The sequence below is a fragment of the Labrus bergylta genome, chromosome 2 (genome assembly GCF_963930695.1).
Source record: "Labrus bergylta chromosome 2, fLabBer1.1, whole genome shotgun sequence".
Lineage (NCBI taxonomy): Eukaryota > Metazoa > Chordata > Actinopteri > Labriformes > Labridae > Labrus > Labrus bergylta.
The window spans coordinates 23,188,064-23,207,884 of NC_089196.1; the positions used below are offsets into that span (position 1 = coordinate 23,188,064).

The 19,821-nt window shown below is 40.5% G+C and overlaps 1 long non-coding RNA gene across 5 annotated transcripts; it reads right to left on the reverse strand.

Annotated features, from left to right (window-relative positions):
• Positions 1 to 2,188: 2,188 nt before the first annotated feature.
• Positions 2,189 to 12,721, reverse strand: LOC136177271 (uncharacterized). Of its 5 annotated transcripts, none has more exons than XR_010664904.1 (6): positions 11,877 to 12,721; positions 10,307 to 11,240; positions 8,367 to 8,541; positions 6,704 to 8,171; positions 4,918 to 5,850; positions 2,189 to 2,945 (listed from the first exon to the last, which is right to left on the reverse strand). It is a non-coding gene; the product is annotated as an uncharacterized lncRNA (long non-coding RNA). The 5 variants fall into 5 exon arrangements; XR_010664903.1 differs by having other exon boundaries at positions 6,704 to 8,541; positions 10,307 to 10,870; positions 11,066 to 11,240; positions 11,877 to 12,720; XR_010664902.1 differs by having other exon boundaries at positions 4,918 to 5,480; positions 5,676 to 5,850; positions 6,704 to 8,541; positions 11,877 to 12,704.
• Positions 12,722 to 19,821: the final 7,100 nt, after the last annotated feature.

Here is a 19,821-nt window from a genome sequence, read left to right on the forward strand (position 1 = left end):
CTCAAGCTACATGCTAAACAGAGACACAAAACACATCAGTTAAGTCACGCAATATACCACACGGTGCTTTTGAGATAGAAAGATATCTTAAAAACTAAACAAAACAGCAAATGCATACAAAAACAAAATAACTAGCACAAACTCTCAAAATAAAAATAATAGCCACCACAGCAAGCCTCTGTTGGTTTACTCAAAGATTCAGCTGCTAGCAAAAAAACAACCATAGCACAAGCTGCAGTTTAATATCGGAAGGCAGATTAATCAAACAACACTATGGAAGCAGCTTTACAGAAATCAGCCAGCGATGCCAGCGATAGCTAATGCCGGCTCTCAACGCTAACTTAGGGCGCGCTCACACTACGCAATCCGTACCGTGTCCTTGCTCGAGCACTGTACACTTCCTTGGCCCTGGATCACTTCGGAGAGGTGTGCTTCCACACGGTACAGTTGATGCACGAGCACAAGCACGCAGGTACACAACGTTAACAGCCTTCATTATTGGGCTGCGGTTCTGTGTCGTCGTCTCTCAACTGGAAGGTTGAAGGTTCGATTCCCAGCTCCTGCAGCAACATGTCCGATGTGTCCCTGGGCAAGACATTTAACCCTGAAATGCTCTCGCTGCTTCGTCGGCGGTGTATGAATGCTTATGAATGGGATTAGTTACTTCTGATTGTCTCCCTACATAGCAACCACTGCCATCAGTGTATGAATGGATGTGAATGGGTAGGTGTGACGTGCATTTGACCAGTTCACAAAGAGTTCACATTATGTTGTTTTTGTTTTGCATGATCTGCGTGTTAGCAGAAATTAACACCTACAGAAAGGTTTCCGATAAGAGAGTTTGACAGAAAAGAGAAAACAAAAACAAAACTTCAGTCATGACTAAAAACTATTTAAGAGGCCCTGAGAAAGTCAAATGAAATTGAAGTTTAGAGAAGGGGCTTGGACATACTTTTATATTTAGCCAAATTTCTTTAACCATGTATTTTATCCTATAGCTTTATCATGTTGTGTTTTGTCCGACGGAGGATTAGGGCCATGGTAAAACTTTGTTTTATTAAGAGATTAATAAGATTAAACTCGTAAATAAACTCGTAAATTTACGTCAATGAAGTCGACAATAAAGTTACGACAATAAAGTCGTAAATTTACGAGATTAAAAGTACAAAGTACAAAATGTACAAAGTACAAGAATTTATGAGAATTAACTAGTTAATGAGTTCCAGACCAGCCTGCGCAAAATGATGAAAGTAGAACTCTTAAAGTATCTTCCTCTGCAGACATCTTCCTCCAAGTCAGTGTGCTTCTTTCTTCGGAAAAGCCACAGTTTCTTGCAGTATCTTTTCAGGGTGCTGATATTTTATGACAATGTGAAGATGATGATGTGCCAAAAGCATCATAGTTTCATATCAGTGAAACCTTTAGGACAAGATGCTCCATGTTTGTCATTTGAGAACAGGATGCTGCTGCTCTTCTGATACGGACTAAAATAACGACTTTATTCTTTAAAGACTTTAAGAGTTCTACTTTCATCATTTTTGCACAGGCTGGTCTGGAACTCGTTAATTTACGAGATTAAGCTCGTAAATGTAATTAATTTTTTTTAACGTGGCCCTAATCCTCCGTCGTAGTTTTGTGTTTGATTTTGACCCACTGGTTTATTTTTTGGGGCATGTTTGCCTCAATGGAAGAGCCAAGTAGAGAATTGACAAAATGAGAGAAGGACGATGGTAATTTACATTTTACAAAGGTTTCTTCAGAAAGAGAGTAATTTGTTGACCTACTCAAACTAATGTACACTGTTCTAAAGTCAGAAGGCACATGGCCAGAACAACAGTTCACAGATTAACCCTGTTAAACCAAAGTTTGAAGATTATAACGATAGGCACATTTTTTTGTGCTCTTTTTCTTCAACTTTCTGACATCACATAAAAATCAAACCCATTTCTTTTATTTCAGTTACTATGTGTGTGCTCAGTGCACTAACAGCTAACTCTAAAGCTGTTCTTACCTGTAGATAGAGTCACAAACAGGATCAAAGCTCCATACAGCTTCATGGTGAACAGAGAGCAAAGTAGATTGTTGTTGATCGGACCAGTGAGAGAGGATGTGTTCCTCTTCCTGACAACCTCGCCGCAGTTTTCTTTCAGACCATTTCCTCAGAAAGCCTCGCCCCAAGTGACATGAATAACACCAGCACTAAAGATTTATGATGTACTTTCATTGATTTTCAGTTTCAGTTTTTACACTCTGTAGTCATGCAACACACACATAGGCTGAAGTATATACACACATGCACACAAACAGGATCCTCTGGACATACACTAATGGAGAGATGTCAGAGTGACAGAGCAGCCCACAATGGGCGCTCCTGAGCTGGTGGTGGGGAGGGGGTGTGGTGCCTTGCTCAAGGGCACCTCAGCGGTGCTCAGGAGGTGATCTGGCACCTCTCCAGCTACCAGACCAACTTCCATACTTGGTCCGCACAGGGACTTGAACCGGCGACCCTCCGGTTCCCAACCCAAGTCCCTACAGACTGAGCTTCTGACCTCATTATCCCACAGGCAGCCAATACCTTTTTTTCGGGGGGGAATGAAGAAAAAGATTATGGGATTAATGTTCACATGTATGTACAAACATTTACACTTTCCTTGTGGATGACCACAGGATGATGATCACCCACTCCCCTGGGATCAAACACCATCTCCATGGCCTTTTTAACACTTAAAACAATGTAGTTTGTATCACACCAGAGCACAAAATGTTCTACCTCAGAGTGATAAAAAGAAGGACTGCTGTCTCTGTGCATTACGCTCAGGATAGCTGTATCATCCAAGAATTTAATGATGTAGCTCTCTGCATAGAGTCTGGTGCATTCATTGGTGTACAGAGTTAAGAGAACAGGTGAGCTGACACAACCCCGAGGAGCACCAGTACTGCAGAGTCTGAGGATGGAGAAGAGGAGGAAAACAAACAGGAGAGTTCAGGGCTGGCTGCTGCAAGACACGGAACAAATATAAATGTTGGCTCCATTACATCAATCCATCTGTGACCAAAGAATGTAACATATTCATCCTTAGGATGCAGCTCAAACCCTACATCCTAAGCAGGTCCCTGGTCCCAAGTTCTTCACTGTTTTCACAAGTTAAAAGAAACAACATGGGCACAATGAAAATATATTTCTTAGACCTGAAATAATTCATACTGCTTGGACTTCAACTATAGGCAATAACCCAAGACTATTAAAAAAAAACTTTATAAAATAAGACAAAATTAGAGTTCTCTAGAGTTACTCTGGTTCACCATATTGTTTTATAATGTCTAGGCAAGCTGGATCCTAAAATGAAATGAGGCTTCACATGATTTGATTTAGAGCCGTAAATAAATTTTCTCCAGTTTTTCTGACACTTAATGACTGCTGGGTATTAAAAGATTTACATTGCTTATTATAGCTATCTCAATAATAGCTGACTTTGACTCCTGACTTTTTTAAGAGGGCATGCTTAAAGTCAGTTATCGAATCAACAAAGAAGTGATTCAAAACAAAGGGGTAAAAACACATAACATGGTTTTCTTTTTCAGTTCAGACCTTTATTTTGCCTGAAAGGGAAATTAGATTTAAAGTTTGCCAAGCCAGGAGAAAGAGGAGGAGGAGATGACGGAAGGGGTGCAGAGGTATCTAGGATTGCCTTTGTTTTCCTCGATTAGAGAGGAGTAGTAGGCAGCTTGGGCGTGACATAGAGCCTTCATATATCTTCTATATACAAATATATCTTCTATGAAAAAACGAGATTCTACCGTTTTGGTCGAGCGCCATATTCTTTCAAAATTCCGCGACGATTGTTTTAGAGTACGGGTTTCTGAGTTGAACCATGGAGCCACTCTCCGCCGCTTGACAACCTTCTGTTTCAGGGGAGCAATCGAATCCAGAGTAACTCTCAGCGAATCCACTGCACTATCAACAAACTGATCTAGCTGAGAGGGACTAAAGCTATCATAAGAGTTTCCAACTGGGTTGAAACACAGTACTGAATCAAAAACAGCTGAAATGGCTTCCTTAAATCTAGCCACAGCACTATCAGACAAACTTCTAGAGAGCACACCTCTTCCAGGCAGAGGTAATTCTGGTAGGACAAAGTCGAATGTAATAAAAAAAAAAATGGTCTGATAGCAGAGGATTTTCTAGGGAAACTGTAAGGTTATGGATTTCAAACAAGATCCAGGGTGTGGTTAAAACGATGAGTAGGTTTGTTTACACCCTGGGTGAAACCAATAGAGTCTAATAGTGACATGAAAGCTGTGCTCAGGCTATCATTATCAACATCCACATGGATATTGAAGTCACCAACAACAATTATTCTATCACTGCTCAGGACTGAATCTGATAAAAATTCTGCAAATTCAGATAGAAACTCAGAATATGGGCCAGGAGGACGGTAAACTACAACTCCAAATGCAAGGTAATGTGCTGTGTGGGCACTAGGGGGCAGTCTTTACCCTTTTACTACAGAAACTTGTGTTTATACTCAAGACTTTAATTGTGCTGCTTGTCTGTGTACACTCAGTCCAGTCTGTTTCATTCCAAAGCTTGTGCCTAGTTGTTTGTCTGGGAAATGAGAGAAGGACGATGGTAATTTACATTTTACAAAGGTTTCTTCAGAAAGAGAGTCATTTGTTGACCTACTCAAACTAATGTACACTGTTCTAAAGTCAGAAGGCACATGGCCAGAACAACAGTTCACAGATTAACCCTGTTAAACCAAAGTTTAAAGACTATAACGATAGGCACATTTTTTGCAAGGAGGGAACTTTTTCTTCAACTTTCTGACATCACATAAAAATCAAACCCATTTCTTTTATTTCAGTTACTATGTGTGTGCTCAGTGCACTAACAGCTAACTCTAAAGCTGTTCTTACCTGTAGATAGAGTCACAAACAGGATCAAAGCTCCATACAGCTTCATGGTGAACAGAGAGCAAAGTAGATTGTTGTTGATCGGACCAGTGAGAGAAGTGTGTTCCTCTTCCTGACAACCTCGCCGCAGTTTTCTTTCAGACCACTTCCTCAGAAAGCCTCGCCCCAAGTGACATGAATAACACCAGCACTAAAGATTTAAGATGTACTTTCATTGATTTTCAGTTTCAGTTTTTACACTCTGTAGTCATGCAACACACACATAGGCTGAAGTATATACACACATGCACACAAACAGGATCCTCTGGACATACACTAATGGAGAGATGTCAGAGTGACAGAGCAGCCCACAATGGGCACTCCTGAGCTGGTGGTGGGGAGGGGGTGCGGTGCCTTGCTCAAGGGCACCTCAGCAGTGCTCAGGAAGTGATCTGGCACCTCTCCAGCTACCAGACCAACTTCCATACTTGGTCCGCACAGGGACTTGAACCGGTGACCCTCTGGTTCCCAACCCAAGTCCCTACAGACTGAGCTTCTGACCTCATTATCCCACAGGCAGCCAATACCTTTTTTTCGGGGGGGAATGAAGAAAAAGATTATGGGATTAATGTTCACATGTATGTACAAACATTTACACTTTCCTTGTGGATGACCACAGGATGATGATCACCCACTCCCCTGGGATCAAACACCATCTCCTCTGCCTTTTTAACATTTAAAACATTGTAGTTTGTATCACACCAGAGCACAAAATGTTCTACCTCAGAGTGATAAAAAGAAGGACTGCTGTCTCTGTGCATTACGCTCAGGATAGCTGTATCATCCAAGAATTTAATGATGTAGCTCTCTGCATAGAGTCTGGTGCATTCATTGGTGTACAGAGTTAAGAGAACAGGTGAGCTGACACAACCCCGAGGAGCACCAGTACTGCAGAGTCTGAGGATGGAGAAGAGGAGGAAAACAAACAGGAGAGTTCAGGGCTGGCTGCTGCAAGACACGGAACAAATATAAATGTTGGCTCCATTACATCAATCCATCTGTGACCAAAGAATGTAACATATTCATCCTTAGGATGCAGCTCAAACCCTACATCCTAAGCAGGTCCCTGGTCCCAAGTTCTTCACTGTTTTCACAAGTTAAAAGAAACAACATGGGCACAATGAAAATATATTTCTTAGACCTGAAATAATTCATACTGCTTGGACTTCAACTATAGGCAATAACCCAAGACTATTAAAAAAAAACTTTATAAAATAAGACAAAATTAGAGTTCTCTAGAGTTACTCTGGTTCACCATATTGTTTTATAATGTCTAGGCAAGCTGGATCCTAAAATGAAATGAGGCTTCACATGATTTGATTTAGAGCCGTAAATAAATTTTCTCCAGTTTTTCTGACACTTAATGACTGCTGGGTATTAAAAGATTTACATTGCTTATTATAGCTATCTCAATAATAGCTGACTTTGACCCCTGACTTTTTTAAGAGGGCATGCTTAAAGTCAGTTATCGAATCAACAAAGAAGTGATTCAAAACAAAGGGGTAAAAACACATAACATGGTTTTCTTTTTCAGTTCAGACCTTTATTTTGCCTGAAAGGGAAATTAGATTTAAAGTTTGCCAAGCCAGGAGAAAGAGGAGGAGGAGATGACGGAAGGGGTGCAGAGGTATCTAGGATTGCCTTTGTTTTCCTCGATTAGAGAGGAGTAGTAGGCAGCTTGGGCGTGACATTGAGCCTTCATATATCTTCTATATACAAATATATCTTCTATGAAAAAACGAGATTCTACCGTTTTGGTCGAGCGCCATATTCTTTCAAAATTCCGCGACGATTGTTTTAGAGTACGGGTTTCTGAGTTGAACCATGCAGCCACTCTCCGCCGCTTGACAACCTTCTGTTTCAGGGGAGCAATCGAATCCAGAGTAACTCTCAGCGAATCCACTGCACTATCAACAAACTTTGATAGGATTTCAATTCCATGAGCTAAAACAAGATCCAGGGTGTGGTTAAAACGATGAGTAGGTTTGTTTACACCCTGGGTGAAACCAATAGAGTCTAATAGTGACATGAAAGCTGTGCTCAGGCTATCATTATCAACATCCACATGGATATTGAAGTCACCAACAACAATTATTCTATCACTGCTCAGGACTGAATCTGATAAAAATTCTGCAAATTCAGATAGAAACTCAGAATATGGGCCAGGAGGACGGTAAACTACAACTCCAAATGCAAGGTAATGTGCTGTGTGGGCACTAGGGGGCAGTCTTTACCCTTTTACTACAGAAACTTGTGTTTATACTCAAGACTTTAATTGTGCTGCTTGTCTGTGTACACTCAGTCCAGTCTGTTTCATTCCAAAGCTTGTGCCTAGTTGTTTGTCTGGGAAATGAGAGAAGGACGATGGTAATTTACATTTTACAAAGGTTTCTTCAGAAAGAGAGTCATTTGTTGACCTACTCAAACTAATGTACACTGTTCTAAAGTCAGAAGGCACATGGCCAGAACAACAGTTCACAGATTAACCCTGTTAAACCAAAGTTTAAAGACTATAACGATAGGCACATTTTTTGCAAGGAGGGAACTTTTTCTTCAACTTTCTGACATCACATAAAAATCAAACCCATTTCTTTTATTTCAGTTACTATGTGTGTGCTCAGTGCACTAATAGCTAACTCTAAAGCTGTTCTTACCTGTAGATAGAGTCACAAACAGGATCAAAGCTCCATACAGCTTCATGGTGAACAGAGAGCAAAGTAGATTGTTGTTGATCGGACCAGTGAGAGAGGATGTGTTCCTCTTCCTGACAACCTCGCCACAGTTTTCTTTCAGACCACTTCCTCAGAAAGCCTCGCCCCAAGTGACATGAATAACACCAGCACTAAAGATTTAAGATGTACTTTCATTGATTTTCAGTTTCAGTTTTTACACTCTGTAGTCATGCAACACACACATAGGCTGAAGTATATACACACATGCACACAAACAGGATCCTCTGGACATACACTAATGGAGAGATGTCAGAGTGACAGAGCAGCCCACAATGGGCGCTCCTGAGCTGGTGGTGGGGAGGGGGTGTGGTGCCTTGCTCAAGGGCACCTCAGCAGTGCTCAGGAGGTGATCTGGCACCTCTCCAGCTACCAGACTAACTTCCATACTTGGTCCGCACAGGGACTTGAACCGGTGACCCTCTGGTTCCCAACCCAAGTCCCTACAGACTGAGCTTCTGACCTCATTATCCCACAGGCAGCCAATACCTTTTTTTCGGGGGGGAATGAAGAAAAAGATTATGGGATTAATGTTCACATGTATGTACAAACATTTACACTTTCCTTGTGGATGACCACAGGATGATGATCACCCACTCCCCTGGGATCAAACACCATCTCCTCGGCCTTTTTAACATTTAAAACAATGTAGTTTGTATCACACCAGAGCACAAAATGTTCTACCTCAGAGTGATAAAAAGAAGGACTGCTGTCTCTGTGCATTACGCTCAGGATAGCTGTATCATCCAAGAATTTAATGATGTAGCTCTCTGCATAGAGTCTGGTGCATTCATTGGTGTACAGAGTTAAGAGAACAGGTGAGCTGACACAACCCCGAGGAGCACCAGTACTGCAGAGTCTGAGGATGGAGAAGAGGAGGAAAACAAACAGGAGAGTTCAGGGCTGGCTGCTGCAAGACACGGAACAAATATAAATGTTGGCTTTATAAAATAAGACAAAATTAGATGTGACCATCATGCCAAGAGTTACTCTGGTTCACCATATTGTTTTATAATATCTAGGCAAGCTGGATCCTAAAATGAAATGAGGCTTCACATGATTTGATTTAGAGCCGTAAATAAATTTTCTCCAGTTTTTCTGACACTTAATGACTGCTGGGTATTAAAAGATTAACATTGCTTATTATAGCTATCTCAATAATAGCTGACTTTGACCCCTGACTTTTTTAAGAGGGCATGCTTAAAGTCAGTTATCGAATCAACAAAGAAGTGATTCAAAACAAAGGGGTAAAAACACATAACATGGTTTTCTTTTTCAGTTCAGACCTTTATTTTGCCTGAAAGGGAAATTAGATTTAAAGTTTGCCAAGCCAGGAGAAAGAGGAGGAGGAGATGACGGAAGGGGTGCAGAGGTATCTAGGATTGCCTTTGTTTTCCTCGATTAGAGAGGAGTAGTAGGCAGCTCGGGCGTGACGTAGAGCCTTCATATATCTTCTATGACTATCCTGCCAGAAAAAAACGAGATTCTATCGTTTTGGTTGAGCGCCATATTCTTTCAAAATTCCGCGACGATTGTTTTAGAGTCCGGGTTTCTGAGTTGAACCATGGAGCCACTCTCCGCCGCTTGACAACCTTCTGTTTCAGGGGAGCAATCGAATCCAGAGTAACTCTCAGCGAATCCACTGCACTATCAACAAACTGATCTAGCTGAGAGGGACTAAAGCTATCATAAGAGTTTCCAACTGGGTTGAAACACAGTACTGAATCAAAAACAGCTGAAATGGCTTCCTTAAATCTAGCAACAGCACTATCCGACAAACTTCTAGAGAGCACACCTCTTCCAGGCAGAGGTAATTCTGGTAGGACAAAATCGAATGTAATAAAAAAAAAAAATGGTCTGATAGCAGAGGATTTTCTAGGGAAACTGTAAGGTTATGGATTTCAATTCCATGAGCTAAAACAAGATCCAGGGTGTGGTTAAAACGATGAGTAGGTTTGTTTACACCCTGGGTGAAACCAATAGAGTCTAATAGTGACATGAAAGCTGTGCTCAGGCTATCATTATCAACATCCACATGGATATTGAAGTCACCAACAACAATTATTCTATCACTGCTCAGGACTGAATCTGATAAAAATTCTGCAAATTCAGATAGAAACTCAGAATATGGGCCAGGAGGACGGTAAACTACAACTCCAAATGCAAGGTAATGTGCTGTGTGGGCACTAGGGGGCAGTCTTTACCCTTTTACTACAGAAACTTGTGTTTATACTCAAGACTTTAATTGTGCTGCTTGTCTGTGTACACTCAGTCCAGTCTGTTTCATTCCAAAGCTTGTGCCTAGTTGTTTGTCTGGGAAATGAGAGAAGGACGATGGTAATTTACATTTTACAAAGGTTTCTTCAGAAAGAGAGTCATTTGTTGACCTACTCAAACTAATGTACACTGTTCTAAAGTCAGAAGGCACATGGCCAGAACAACAGTTCACAGATTAACCCTGTTAAACCAAAGTTTAAAGACTATAACGATAGGCACATTTTTTGCAAGGAGGGAACTTTTTCTTCAACTTTCTGACATCACATAAAAATCAAACCCATTTCTTTTATTTCAGTTACTATGTGTGTGCTCAGTGCACTAACAGCTAACTCTAAAGCTGTTCTTACCTGTAGATAGAGTCACAAACAGGATCAAAGCTCCATACAGCTTCATGGTGAACAGAGAGCAAAGTAGATTGTTGTTGATCGGACCAGTGAGAGAGGATGTGTTCCTCTTCCTGACAACCTCGCCGCAGTTTTCTTTCAGACCACTTCCTCAGAAAGCCTCGCCCCAAGTGACATGAATAACACCAGCACTAAAGATTTAAGATGTACTTTCATTGATTTTCAGTTTCAGTTTTTACACTCTGTAGTCATGCAACACACACATAGGCTGAAGTATATACACACATGCACACAAACAGGATCCTCTGGACATACACTAATGGAGAGATGTCAGAGTGACAGAGCAGCCCACAATGGGCACTCCTGAGCTGGTGGTGGGGAGGGGGTGTGGTGCCTTGCTCAAGGGCACCTCAGCAGTGCTCAGGAGGTGATCTGGCACCTCTCCAGCTACCAGACCAACTTCCATACTTGGTCCGCACAGGGACTTGAACCGGTGACCCTCTGGTTCCCAACCCAAGTCCCTACAGACTGAGCTTCTGACCTCATTATCCCACAGGCAGCCAATACCTTTTTTTCGGGGGGGAATGAAGAAAAAGATTATGGGATTAATGTTCACATGTATGTACAAACATTTACACTTTCCTTGTGGATGACCACAGGATGATGATCACCCACTCCCCTGGGATCAAACACCATCTCCTCGGCCTTTTTAACATTTAAAACAATGTAGTTTGTATCACACCAGAGCACAAAATGTTCTACCTCAGAGTGATAAAAAGAAGGACTGCTGTCTCTGTGCATTACGCTCAGGATAGCTGTATCATCCAAGAATTTAATGATGTAGCTCTCTGCATAGAGTCTGGTGCATTCATTGGTGTACAGAGTTAAGAGAACAGGTGAGCTGACACAACCCCGAGGAGCACCAGTACTGCAGAGTCTGAGGATGGAGAAGAGGAGGAAAACAAACAGGAGAGTTCAGGGCTGGCTGCTGCAAGACATGGAACAAATATAAATGTTGGCTTTATAAAATAAGAGAAAATTAGATGTGACCATCATGCCAAGAGTTACTCTGGTTCACCATATTGTTTTATAATATCTAGGCAAGCTGGATCCTAAAATGAAATGAGGCTTCACATGATTTGATTTAGAGCCGTAAATAAATTTTCTCCAGTTTTTCTGACACTTAATGACCGCTGGGTATTAAAAGATTAACATTGCTTATTATAGCTATCTCAATAATAGCTGACTTTGACCCCTGACTTTTTTAAGAGGGCATGCTTAAAGTCAGTTATCGAATCAACAAAGAAGTGATTCAAAACAAAGGGGTAAAAACACATAACATGGTTTTCTTTTTCAGTTCAGACCTTTATTTTGCCTGAAAGGGAAATTAGATTTAAAGTTTGCCAAGCCAGGAGAAAGAGGAGGAGGAGATGACGGAAGGGGTGCAGAGGTATCTAGGATTGCCTTTGTTTTCCTCGATTAGAGAGGAGTAGTAGGCAGCTCGGGCGTGACGTAGAGCCTTCATATATCTTCTATATACAAATATATCTTCTATGAAAAAATGAGATTCTACCGTTTTGGTCGAGCGCCATATTCTTTCAAAATTCCGCGACGATTGTTTTAGAGTACGGGTTTCTGAGTTGAACCATGGAGCCACTCTCCGCCGCTTGACAACCTTCTGTTTCAGGGGAGCAATCGAATCCAGAGTAACTCTCAGCGAATCCACTGCACTATCAACAAACTTTGATAGGATTTCAATTCCATGAGCTAAAACAAGATCCAGGGTGTGGTTAAAACGATGAGTAGGTTTGTTTACACCCTGGGTGAAACCAATAGAGTCTAATAGTGACATGAAAGCTGTGCTCAGGCTATCATTATCAACATCCACATGGATATTGAAGTCACCAACAACAATTATTCTATCACTGCTCAGGACTGAATCTGATAAAAATTCTGCAAATTCAGATAGAAACTCAGAATATGGGCCAGGAGGACGGTAAACTACAACTCCAAATGCAAGGTAATGTGCTGTGTGGGCACTAGGGGGCAGTCTTTACCCTTTTACTACAGAAACTTGTGTTTATACTCAAGACTTTAATTGTGCTGCTTGTCTGTGTACACTCAGTCCAGTCTGTTTCATTCCAAAGCTTGTGCCTAGTTGTTTGTCTGGAGCTCTCTGGGTTCTGTCTGAATGAGGAAATCAATGTGGTTCACTGAGGTGATTTGACTAAAGCCCTCAGCAGCACTCTGGCTTCCTCTGCAGGGCTAAACAGAGTCAAACCTGGGTCTAACAGGGCACATTACAGATCAATCAACCAACCAACCAATCAATCAATCAATCAATCAATCAATCAATCAATCAATCAGTCAGTCAGTCAATCAATCAATCAATCAATCAATCAATCAATCAATCAGTCAATCAATCAATCAATCAATCAATCAATCAATCAATCTTTATAGTGCCAATTCATAAGGGTTATGTTTGTTGGAAGATGATTCTAGAGGAGAGGGATTCATGGATGGATTAATTAAATAAAACATTTTCATTTACTGTCAGGAGGGATGAAACAAAAAATTGACACAGCAATATATCGTCTTCTTGACTTCTGAGATGCAGTTATTGAATCACTAGTGCCAGATATGAACAATTTAACAGAAGAAAAAAAACGCTCTTAAAAGATTTCCCTGCCAGTTGGACTAATCGCATGACTACTTCATGACTCCTCCAGCTTTCGCTCATGGCATGTATGAGAGTAATTTAAACAGAGGTTAACTGACTCAAGAAGAAGTTGACAGACAGAAGAAGAAAAAGAAGAAGAGCAGGATATTGTCATACAACAGTGAAAAGAAGTTAAAGGAAGAAGCATGATAAGAGGTTTAACAGACACCATATTGCAATGAATAAATACATCACACTTGACCTTTTTAAGAAGCCTTGCATAGTCTTCAGTTATTTGGGATTATCTTGCATACATCAGTTATTGCAGAATGGACGTGTCTTGATAACATTAAGGTGAACCACATGTTGTGTATTCTATAGTATCTTGAGTTACTCTGAGATTCCCACCTCGATCATTGTTGTTGAGTTTTGCTGCAGTCCACTCAAATAGCAGAATAATATAAATATAAAAAAATAAAACAATATATATAGTGAGTCTTTAGCAGTTGCAATTAGCCCACTCAAGTGTCCTTTTATCACATTGCCTTATTTTCTGTGTCTGACACGTGGTTTCTTATATTAGTGTCATCAGAGAAGAAGTGTAAGGATACAAACATTCTGAGTTTAAAGGTTTGTTTTGAACTCAAGGAGGTGTCAGGTTTTTTAAAACTACATTATATTTGGTATCAATACAAAAGAAAAAGGAATTGATTCAAAAGCGGTGAGTCTCAGGGAAGATATTTTGTGCCATGAAAATGTTGAGAATATACCATCATGCAAGTTGAAAGACTAGACTGGAATTAGACTAGAATATATTTTTTGTAGGCAACATAAGAAGTAGTTGAAGTATTTCTGTTTCAAAAGCTTTAAGTACCTTTAACCTGCTGTTTGTCCAATGGCCATTAGTAACTCATTTAGTTACAAAGGGGATCAAATGGTTTGGAACCTGTTAAGAATATGACTATTTCTCACTTGATATATTACCTCAGTAGACCTCTTCTGGTTTCAACCCATCTTCAATGAAGCATTGAGAACATTTAGTAAAAAGTGTTCCCATTAAGAGTTACATTGATGCTATAACTGTGTCTGCTTCATTTGATGTGCAAGTTGCAGCCTTGGCAACCTGCAAACCAGAATGGACAAATAACAATTAGTAATCAACCTCAATCAACCTCTTCTCTAAACATGGTCACTTCTGGCTTTTAAAAAGAAGTGACCATGAAAGAAGACTCAAGGCTTCAAAATAGTAGTTAATAAATGAACTCCTCCTTGGGGAAATTTGTCTTGGACTCATATTTCTGCCAAACATTTAGCTGCTTCCACTCAATCAATAAATAAAAACAATAAAAAAAACACATACCAATACAGAACAACACAACATACATTGCTATCATTTTGCACAAGATCTGCAAAAACACAGCATGAGAGATAAAATAACAAAGTTAAGAAAATATAAAAAGTATACAGGGACACCATGACACTAATGCACAACCCGCAGCCCTAAGAAACAATATTAAGAATTTTTATCGATGTGGGAATGAAAGAGTTTTTGCTGATTGATTTTGAATGTGAAAGTGTGTTATTGACCCTGACATTCTGTGTTCTATGTTAAAATAATAACCAGAGGTTTAGAGGATTAACAGTCATCTGGGTTAGCTTCCTTGTCAGCAGATGAGGCTGCAATGTATTAAAGGCAGAACTAAAATCAATAAACAACAAACGTGCATATGGCCTTAGGGTCTTCAAGGTGTTTTAAAGTCAGATGACTGACGCTGTTAATTGCATCGTCTGTACCCTGCACCCGCTTGTAGGCCAACTGGAGTGGATCTAACTCAGAGCTAAAATTCTGCTTTCAGTATACACTATACTGTAATGTTTATGTTTTACGCATGTGATGTAATAGTTTGGTAGTGTTCTGTTTGGCCCACAAGGGGGCCCGCTTGGTTCATGTCTGAAATATGTGTTTCTATGAGAACTATGAGGCTATGAGAAATCTAACTAATCTACCAGAAATCTAACTAAAGAACCTTAAAACCATACTTAGCTGTGTTGAATATTATTAAGCGACTTTATAGACACCACATATTTTTCATTTCATAACCACAGAAGTTAACGCCACAGGTCTGTAGTCGTTATATTCAGTTGGACAAGACTTTTTTGGAATAGGAATGATGGTGGATTTTGAATAGGAACTGTGTGTGAATCCACAGACTGCTTTAATACAGGACAACAAGCTGGAGTGAGCTCCTCTGCACAGATCTTTAAGAGATGAGCAGGGATGTCACCTGGGCCTGTGGATTTCCTCCTGCCTATCTGACTAAAAAGGGACTGAATTTTGGGAGGGTCGACGACCAGACTGGGGCAAGGTTCAGTAATTGAGATAGGCTGTAGCAATTTATTGCATTCCAAGGAAATGTCCTGTGTTTCAAACCTGAGAAAGAAGTCATAGAGCCTCAGCATCTGATTAAGTTCTTTTTGCACACTTTTCAATAAGGAATAGTTACTCTTTATGTAAGGGTATGTGTAATAGCAATAACTAACTTAGTTAACTAACTTACATGATAAATGCATAACCCCAAATTAAATAAAGTGTGTAAATAAACTTTATTTACATAGGCCCCTCCCTAGAACCGCCAATGGGCAAGTGACACGTGCTTGATTTTCATTGTATAGCCAGCTCTTTTTATTCAATCCATGAGTGAAAGCAAAGGATTAACATGTGCATAAGATTATGTAATTGACTTTGAGATATAGTTTCCAGTGAAACTTAATTGTTTTTATTCATCTGCAGTGGTACAAATTGGTTCAGACACAAGAAGTGCAGCATTAAAATAAGAGGATCCCAGAGCCTTAGAGAAAGAGAGTGATGAGGGCTGAAGATACCAGCAGCAGGAGGACACTGGAACCAGTTGGCACTGCACTGTTACACAGGTCTCCTTCACAGCATGACATGGAACCTACACATACCAGGCTGTTTTGGCAGCCCTTGGTGATCACGTCAGTGCCTTCAAAACACAGAAACCAATCAGCCACCAAGAATTTAATACAGCAAAAAATTGTATCGGCTGTCTGATGATTAATTTCAGTGTGTGCTTTGAATTCTCATCATTAGCTTTACAAGCCTGAAAATTAAAGAACTTACCGATTGGGAGAGAGAAACATCGATCGAAGATGACTGCACAAGATTTGGTGTCTGTGCATGATCTTGGGTCTGCGGCAATGCATGTGTAGCATCTCAATCCACATGCTAAACAGAGACACAAAACACATCAGTTAAGTCACGCAATATACCACACGGTGCTTTTGCATTTGAGCAGTTTCAACAAAGAGTTCACATTATGTCGTTTTGTATTTTTAAGAGAGCTTGAGAGAACTAGTGAAACCAGTTTAGAGAAGGGGCTTGGACATGCACATTTTGTTCAGCCAAATGTTGAATGTTTTTTTTATATAGCCTTATCATGCTGTGTTTTTCTTTGATTTTGATCCAATGGTCCCACAATGGGAGAAGGAAGATGGGAAATAACATTTCACAAAGGTTTCTTCAGAAAGAGAGTAATTTGTTGACCTACTCAAATTAATGTACACTGTTCTAAAGTCAGAAGGCACATGGCCAGAACAACAGTTCACAGATTAACCCTGTTAAACCAAAGTTTAAAGTCTAACGATAGGCACATTATTTGCAAAACCGGAACTTTTTCTAGAACTTTCTGACAACATCACATTAAAAAAAAATACCATTTCTTTTATTTCAGTTACTATGTGTTTGCTCAGTGCACTAATAGCTAACTCTAAAGCTGTTCTTACCTGTAGATAGAGTCACAAACAGGATCAAAGCTCCATACAGCTTCATGGTGAACAGAGAGCAAAGTAGATTGTTGTTGATCGGACCAGTGAGAGAAGATGTGTTCCTCTTCCTGCCAACCTCTCTTCAGTTTTCTTTCAGAACATTTGCATTTCCTTACAAAGCCTCCTCCAAAGTGACCTGAATAACACCCGCACTAAAGTGACCTCATTATTCCACAGGCTGCAGTCCCTCCCTTCCTCAGGTTTGTTGTTTGTTTTCCTCTGTCTGTTTCAAACATAGACAGTAAATTAACCCTCTATTTCTCCTCCCCTGTGTGTCAGGTGTGCATTGCTGGGTGTGTGAGTCTTTCTCAAACCAGCTACTCCACCCTCTCCCTACCCACTATCCCTCCGTTTGCGCGTCCTCGCGGAGGGCACGTGGCACGCCATATTAAGTCCGTCCCAAACCAATTAGCGGGGAGTGGTAGTGCGTTATGAAACCCTCCACGGTCCACCAGCGAGTCTTGCACCGATGCCGACTTTCGGATCAAGTGCAACGCCTATTGTGTGTCCGGTCGCCATGGAGGGAGCAACCTCTAAGTTCCGTGCAAGTGCCTCCAAACACTGCTCAAGCTAAGATAGTAATTTAATTTGATCATACAGACGATAACAACTTCAATTGTATTGGGGTTCAAATATATGCCTACTCTTCTTTCTTCCTTCAGTTGAGGTGTTTATTTATTGTTAAGTGTTTTATATTTACAGTGAGTGTTGCAAAAACAAAAGAATATTAACTCATGTTGCAAACAACTTCTCACGTTTAATATTTATTTCTTATTTTTCTACTTTTGCTGTCTTTGCAAAATCTCAATAAAAATTGAAGTTACAACAAAAATTAAAGTTTTTGCTGCTCTGATGTTCAACAATAGTATCCTTGTCTTTGCATTAATTTAGGACAACCTAGTCTATGAAATGACAATAAATCACAATTAATTAGGCCTAACTGAACATTAAATTATAAATTACAATAAAGTTGTTCTGGCAGGCCGTCAACCAATGATCTCGACGAGCCTAAGAAAAATAGGTGGTTAGTGACTGAGATTTACAGATAGATACATGCAGTAATATGATTTACTGTATATGCAGAGAGAGAGAGAGAGAGAGAGAGGAGCTCAAGGTGCCAGTTCCCCCGGTAGTCTAAGCCTATAGCAGCATAACTAAGAGCTGGTCTACACCAGCACCAGCACTAACTATAAGATTTATCAAAAAGGAAAGTTTTAAGTCTATTCTTAAAAATACAGACTGTGTCTGCCTCCTGGACCCCGGCTGGAAGATGATTCCAGAGCAGAGGAGCCTGATAACTGAAGGCTTTACCTCCCACAGTACATTTAGAGACTGTAGGTACCACTAGCAGGCCTGCATTCTGGGACTGTAATGTTCTCTAAGGATAGTACGGCACTAGTAGCTCCTTAAGATAAGATGGTGCCTGGCCATTTAGCGCTTTGTAGGTGAGAAGAAGGATCTTGAATTCTAATCTAGATTTTATAGGGAGCCAGTGCAGAGAAACCAACACAGGAGTAATGTGGACCTTGATGAAGGGGACTTCACTCAGCTGCGAGTGTGACTTCGTCACGGAGGGGGAGGGTGTAGAGTTTGGTCATGGGTTTGGTTTGAAAAAGTGCCATGTGAGGGCAGGTGGGCGTGGTTTTCTCCGCAGGCAGCCCAGGTGCAGACAATCTAAATCATCATCAGCAGTATATCTATTCCGGTCTTTCAGCACTTGTCGCCTGAGTATACAATATCTCTCTGTGGTATTATTCTTGTTTGGCCTGCCTGCTCGTTGTCGTCTCTCCCTTGAGGTTTTTTTGGACACTCACTTCCACTGACCTTTTGACATTGTGTTTTTTTGTTGCACAATTAAAGAACTGTTTGGATTGTGCTTCTGTGTTAGGAGTCGTGTTTTTTTTTGAGTCCGTACTCTCATGCCGAGTCGTAACACAGGTAGCAAATACCTTTTTTGTGGGGGGTAAATGAAGAAAAAGGTTATGGGACTAATGTTCACATGTATGTACAAACATTTGCACTTACCTAATTTGCAATCTAGACATGCACACACAAGCACTTCCACTTCCTCCTGTTTGTTCTCTAAATAACCTGCACCCTGTCAGTAGACAGAGTAACACAAACTCAAGTCATGGACCATGTGTTTGAAACAGAGAAGTTTAACTAAAGTGACCTTACTCGCTGATTCATTTGTTAACCATTGACCTCCTATAACTCCTATAGACAGTGTGATCTGTTTGATCACTGGCCTCGTCTAGGCCTACACATAAAGATCCCAACATCTGACTGGTTCTAAATTAGGATAGTTGATCAACTTTAAATGGATAGCCTACATTTGTGTAGTTAATATAATCATTCTCAGTAGTGAGAGAAGTAACTCACTAATCGCTCCCAAACAAGCATTTGTTTCTGTCGTCGTTTTAAACACTCTGATGTGATATGTTAATCGGCTCTCGATTGGAGTGTTAAGTAATAAAGGCATTTTCCCCCACAGAAATCATGGCTCTGTAATAGCTTTATTGCATAACTTTGTTGCACACTATTATGCCTAGAAAGTATTACATTGGTCGTGCTTTTTTTAGACCGACACACCGGTGACCCCTCTTAGTTTAAACACAGCGAAACAGGAAGAAAAATAACAAGTTTCATAATGAAAGCACAACAATATGATGAAACTATGTGAAATAGTATTTAAAAGAGAGATTCAAATGTTCAAAGCCATGCGCTTGAGCGTGAATACCAGGCAGTCCAGATTTTGACCCAGTTTAAATCATAGGTTTAAATACGACAGCTCTTCTGTTTGTTGTGAGGGCTGCATTTCATCACAGAAGAGAATTCACTACAGGACATCCAGTAGACGGCACTTGCAATCTGACAAAGTGCACAAAAAAAAAAACGGCACAATGTTGATTCAAATTGTCAGCACTGGCGATTCATTTCTAAAAACTGTAAACTGAAAGCATCCGTGTCTCCTGATTGGCTTGACGCTGGTTGCGTCATTTACGCGCCTGTG